Source organism: Dipodomys merriami, unplaced genomic scaffold (assembly GCF_024711535.1).
Source record: "Dipodomys merriami isolate MVZ:Mamm:240054 unplaced genomic scaffold, mDipMer1.0.p SCAF_587, whole genome shotgun sequence".
In the NCBI taxonomy this organism is placed as follows: domain Eukaryota; kingdom Metazoa; phylum Chordata; class Mammalia; order Rodentia; family Heteromyidae; genus Dipodomys; species Dipodomys merriami.
This window is the reverse complement of record NW_027206165.1, coordinates 28,186-33,759: the sequence shown is the minus strand read 5'-3', so window position 1 is coordinate 33,759 and position 5,574 is coordinate 28,186. Positions and strand designations below refer to the sequence as shown.

At 42.1% G+C, this 5,574-nt stretch overlaps 2 pseudogenes; both read right to left on the bottom strand.

Moving 5' to 3' along the window:
• Window positions 1–506: 506 nt before the first annotated feature.
• On the bottom strand, window positions 507–2,756 carry LOC138813107 (sentrin-specific protease 2-like; annotated as a pseudogene).
• A 46-nt stretch (window positions 2,757–2,802) lies between these two features.
• LOC138813106 (sentrin-specific protease 2 pseudogene) lies at window positions 2,803–4,806 on the bottom strand (annotated as a pseudogene).
• Between the last annotated feature and the right edge of the window lie 768 nt (window positions 4,807–5,574).

The window sequence follows — 5,574 nt, the reverse complement described above, 5'->3', positions numbered from 1 at the left end:
TCCCACATTTGTAAGGAAATAACTCTTTGAAAGAAACAAAAAATATCAGCTGGGCACCTGTGGCTCAGACCTATAATCCTAGCTACTCAGGAGGCTGAGATCTAAGGATTGAGGTTCAAACCCAAGGCAGGCAGCAAAGTCCATGAGACTCATATCTCCAATAAATTACTCAGAAAACCAGAAGTGGCGCTGTGGATCAAGTGGTAGAGCACTTGCCATGAGCTGAAGAGCTGAGGGAAAGTGCCAAGGCCCAGAGTTCAAGCCCCACAACCGACCAAAAAAAGAAATCAATCAATGTTTGTTCTTGTATGGGTTGAGCAGACACAGCCTTCCAGAGGTTGGAAGCTTCCTCCACCCTGTCAGGATTTGGACGCAGAGGGCCTGCATGCACTTTTACAGCTCAGTACCTGGGCAAACAGAAATGGAGTAGAGACACTGTATCCTGTGATGCATGAGGAAATGCCCATAAAGAAACACCAGCAGCAAAAGGACCTAGCAGCGCACGGTCACAGCAACTGCTGAGGGAGGATCTCTACTGTCTTCTACTGAAAGAGAAGCATCTGTTCCTGCATAAATGTGATAGGTTTGTCCCTAGAAATATAGAATTTGAATATTTGGAAGTAAACATTCCACAATCGCTCCCATTCAACAGTTGAAGAATCTCATGTGACTTCATACTGTAGTGTGTCCACTCTAAAAGAATTAGATCAACATTTCTTTTCATCTTACTTTCATCCTGTAAATACTGATGGAAAATTTCACAGTTTTGCTTCCTTTTTGGGTCCAGTCGTGGGCCTGAACTCTGGGCCTGGGCGCTGTCCCTCAGCTCTTCGGCTCAAGGCTAGCACTCTACCACTTGAGCCACAGTGCCACTTCCGGCTTTTTTCTTTTGTTGCTTATGTGGTGCTGAGGAATCGAACCCAGGGCCTCAGGCATGCAAGGCAAGTGCTCTATCACTGAGCCAGCTTCCCAGCCCATCTTGCTTCCCTTTTGTCCCATAAAGTCCAGATACTTAAGATATTTTTATCTTAGATCTGTCACCACCAGGATCCAATGTAACTTCCAATGAATAGACACAGAATAAGTTCTTGTTCAAAGTGGTTTGCCCCTTTGGTCCATCGTTTCATTGCTTGGTAAGCCCCAGACTTAGGTCAGGATAGAAGAAAGTAATGAATGCATGAAAGTACTGGATAGCCTTGCTTTTATTTCTTTCCATTAGGAGATTCATGTAAAAATTAGTGACCTCATCAGTGAACAAGTTTTTTAAGGTTTGGATATCTCCCTCAGTAATTCTCAATTTGAAAGCACTACTGAGGATCTCATCCTGTGGGCCATGGTCTAGGGCATTATTGATTTTCTTTTCCAGGTCTTCAATAAGTTCAAGATCATCTGTTCTTCTGTCCTTCTCTTTGTCTAAGAAATTCTTTTTCTTGGCCTCAACTACTACTATTTTCCTCCTAAATAAGACATTGCTTCCAAGCTGGGCACTGGTGGCTCACACCTGTAATCCTAGCCACTCAGGAGGCTGAGATATGAGGATTGTGGTCCAAAGCCAGCCAGGGCAGGAAAGTCCATGAGACTCTTTTTTTTTTTTTGGTCAGTCGTGGGGCTTAAACTCTGGGCCTAGGCGCTGCCCCTCAGCTCTTCAGCTCAAGGTGAGTGCTCTACCACTTGAGCTACAATGCCACTTCCGGTTTTCTGGTGGTTTTATTGGAGATAGGAGTCTCACAGTCTTTCCTGCCCGGGCTGGCTTTGAACCCTGATCCTCAGATCTCAGCCTCCTGAGTAGCTAGGATTACAGGCGTGAGCCACCAGCGCCCAGCTTGAGGAAAGTCCATGAGACTCTAATCTCCAATAAACCACTAGAAAACCAGAAGTGGCACTATGGCTCAAGAAGTAGAGTGCTCACCTTGAGCTGAAGAGCACAGGGACAGTGCCCAAGCCCAGAGTTCAAGCCCCACGACCGACCAAAAAAAAAAAAAAAGACATTGCTTCCAGGCAGAGTCAGGCTGATACTTCTGATAGGTCACGTACAGCCGGATGCCCTCTTTTATTGTCATTTTCAGGTCTTACAGTGATCTTTTCTTTTCTTTTTTGTTGGACATAGGGCTTGAACTCTGGTCCTGAGGGCTGTCCCTCAGCTCTTCAGCTCAAGGCTAACGCTCTACCATTTGAGCCATAGTGCTACTTCCTGTTTTCTGGTATTTTTTTTATTGGAGATAAGAGTTTCATGGCCTTTCCTGTTATTTCCTTCTTCTTTTTGAGTACCCTAGCTGATCTTGCCTTCCTGGACAACTACCATAATTCTTCTTTGCATGACAGTCTCCGCTGGAGATTATTCCTTCTTGTTCCTGCCATAATGCTGATGGTTTTGTCCATCTCTTTTCCCTTCTTACATCTTTCTCTGAATGATCATATCAGTTTCTTTGATTTAAATAATCCACGGAGGGCTGGGAAGGTGGATCAGTGGTAAAGTGCTTGCCTGGCATGCATGAGGCCCTGGGTTTGATTCATCAGCACCACAGAAACAGAAAAAGAAGGAAGTAACACTGTGGCTCAAGTGGTAGAGCGCTAGCCTTGAACTGAAGAGTACAGGGAGAGCACCCAGGCCCAGAGTTCAAGCCCCATGACTGACAAAATAAACATAAATAATAAATAAATAAATAACCTATGGAGAAAATTCAAAAGGGTGTCACTAACTTCTCAAAACTCCCATCACATGTATCCAAGTGCCTACGATAGAAGTGTTCTTGCATGTTTCATAGGCACTTTAAACAATTTCCAAGAATGAAGTCATCATTTTTACCCAATATTTCTAGAATTTAGCCTCTGTATAATACTCATAAACATTTGGTCAGTTCTGTTTCTGTGATTTCTCACCTCCTCTCCAAAACAATGGGGACACCTCACACCCTTGCTACCCTCTTCAGAAATATCTGTTATATCCTGTTCTTGAGGTTTCCATGTTATGCAACTCTCTGAATTGCCCCTGCTGTGGCCCCAACCAATTGCTGTTCTATCATAGTCTTCTGAATTCAAAGTAAAACCAAAGGAAGGCCGGACTCTACAGGGCTGATCTCATGTAACTGCCACTGATCTTTGGATAGTCACTTATTCCATTAGGAGATTTATTACCCATTTTCAGCATGTTGTTCTGAGATCCAGAACCTGTCAGTTCACAAGATGAAGAGTTCAAAAATACCTCTCCTCAAGAGGCCACATTTCATGTTCCATTACAAGCAGAAATCACCATGGGCATTGTGGTCAGCTGTAATGGGAATCCAAGTAAGCTACCAACATTGCAGCAACTTTTTCACTTGGTGAATAAAGCAATCTAATCTTGGTCTTTAACAGGTATTTTCATCAGTACTCACTGGATAAAACAGAGTGTTGTGTGAGCGCCACCTCTTGAGGAGGGGCCAAACTCGGGGCAACGACCAGTTGCAGAAATGGAAAATGGCACCCAGAATCCTATTCAGCACTGTTTACATACCAGACTGGAGCAGTGGAGGCCAACACACATGAGGTGAAAACCCCAGACCTCTTGCAGCCATTGCTGCCTTGGCAGCTTTGGCCACCACCATCAAGCCTCTCAGTCATTGCACATTGCGATGTTTCTTAGTTGGCGGTAGACTCTGCTTGCCTTTGCCTGTTATCCACTTTCTGGCTTGATCTTACAATTAAAGCTTCTTAGTTCTTGTTGAAGCATATAGGGCTCTGATATTGCTTTATCTCTAGTCTGCCATCTAGGATTTTCATTTTCCCTTTAAAAAATTAACATATATGTATTTATTTACCTCCTCCGTGATTTTCCTCTTTAATTTGTATTTTGAAATAACTCATAAGACCTTTGAACTCAAATAACATGGGTTTAGAAAATACTCTATAGCCATGAAGAAAAACCATTTTGAATTGTACTTTTTTAAAATGTAATAACACCTAGACACACTTAGCACCTAAATCTTAAAATCGGTTTTGTAGTTTTATTTTAAAGTACTCCCTCACCTTGTTTATACCTGCTGTGCCAAGTGATTCATGGTTACAGTGATAAAAGTTTTATGAATTAAAAATATCAGATAATTTAAAATTCTGAATATGTCTACTGGCAAATGAATATATTTGCCAAATGCTTGACAAACCCATGCACAACAATAACACTCACAATAAAGTATATTAATTTCAAAGATTGATTATGATTTTACCTAGGGACAGGGTGCCAAGATATCACAGACCTTTGTCCCACAGCTTTAAGAAGGATTTCATGACCAGACAAGTGGTAGAAAACAAAAAGTAAAGGAAACAGCTTTGTGGGCTGGGAATGTGGCTTAGTGGTAGAGTACTTGACTAGCATGCATGAAACCCTACATTCCATTCCTCAGTACCACGTAAATAGAAAAGTCTGGAAGTGGTCCTGTAGCTAAAGTGCTAGAGTACTAGCCTTGAGCACAGAGAGGCTCAGGGCCAGTGCCAGCTCCACCCCTAATGAAAACTGGGTACTTAGAATGGAATATATGTTACAAAATTTCTTCAAGATTCTGGCTGTATTTATCATATAAGTTGACCTTTACACTCCATAGGTTGGCATTAGTCTTGAGAGCCTCTAAAGAGAATTGGAAAGTTTTAAAAATTGTTTTTGTAAAGGTAATGTACAAATGGGTCACCATTTTGTAAGTTAGGTAAAGTATACATTTCTTGTTGGACAATGTCACCACTTCCTTTTTTCTCTTCCAGTTTTCCCCCCTGTTCTTGTTCACAAGTTGTCAACATCATATCTACTGGGTACCACTGCTGCTTGTGTTTCTCCATTTTCCCTCAATTTCTGTGTCCTCTTCCTCTCCCTCAAATATATGGATAAATCGGGGCTGGGAAGGTGGCTCAGTGGTAGAGCCCTTGCCTTGCTTGCATGAGGCTCTGAGTTCAATTCCTCAGCACCACATAAGCAGAAAAAAAGCCAGCAGTGGTGCTGTGGCTCAAGTGGTAGAGTGCTAGCCTTGAGTTGAAGAGCTGAGGGACAGCACCCAGGCCCAGAGTTCAGGCCTATGACTGGACCCAAAAAGAAAAAAAAACATATGGATAAATAAACAAACAAGACAAAAAAATTCCTCTTGTTTCCATTTTCTGGAATTCATTTCAATATAAAAATCAGCAGCTTTATGCAAGCATCAGGCTTTGCTCACACATACATGACACTTATACTTCCTGCACCCAGTCATAGCTCACACCAGATTCTAAGGTCCACAAAGTAATTCTTTTCTCTTTCCACAGAAAGGAGCTGAGGATCAGAAAGATTAAGTGACTTTTGGGGAATGCTGGCTGAGCATAGTGGCTCACTCTTATAACCTTCTTTACTGCAGAGAATGAGATCTGAAGATCATAATTTGAAACCAACCCAGATTGACAAATGTCTAATGGTAGACATTCACCATCAGTTAACTGTCAGAAAGCCAGAATTTTGTGTTTCAAGCAGTAGAGCTACAACACTACCATACTTAAATGAGAAACTTAAAGGATACTGAAGGATAGTGCAAATACAATGATCTTAAGAACCAATACTATCCCATACACACACCAACA